Below are 534 nucleotides of genomic sequence, written 5' to 3'. Positions count from 1 at the left end.
AAAAGCTAAGGCCAACAGGACTAAATGATTACAGACCGGTCGCCCTTACATCTGTGGTAATGAAGTCTTTTGAGCGCCTGCTCCTGGCACACCTCAAAGCCATCACAGACCCTCTCCTGGACCCCCTTCAGTTTGCCTACAGAGCCAACAGGTCTGTGGACGACGCAGTTAACATGGCCCTCCACTTCACCCTACAGCATGTGGACGCCCCAGCATCCTACGCCAGGATCCTGTTTGTGGACTTCAGCTCTGCCTTCAACACCATCATCCCTGCCCTGCTTCAGGACAAGCTCTTCCAGCTGAACGTGCCCTACTCCACCTGCAGGTGGATCACAGACTTCCTCTCTGACAGGAAGCAGTGCGTTAAGCCGGGAACAGAAGTCTCTGACTCCAGGTCCATCAGCACGGGAACTCCTCAGGGCTGCGTCCTTTGCCCACTGCTCTTCTCCCTGTATACCAACAGCTGCGCCTCCAATCATCTGTCCGTCAAACTCTTGAAGTTTGTCGGACGACACCACCCTCATTGGGCTGATC

This window comes from Petromyzon marinus, unplaced genomic scaffold, assembly GCF_048934315.1.
Source record: "Petromyzon marinus isolate PM22_M1 ecotype Great Lakes invasive population unplaced genomic scaffold, UKy_Petmar_22M1.pri1.0 PM_G_Scaffold_100, whole genome shotgun sequence".
In the NCBI taxonomy this organism is placed as follows: Eukaryota; Metazoa; Chordata; class Hyperoartia; order Petromyzontiformes; family Petromyzontidae; genus Petromyzon; species Petromyzon marinus.
This window is presented reverse-complemented; position numbering follows the sequence as displayed.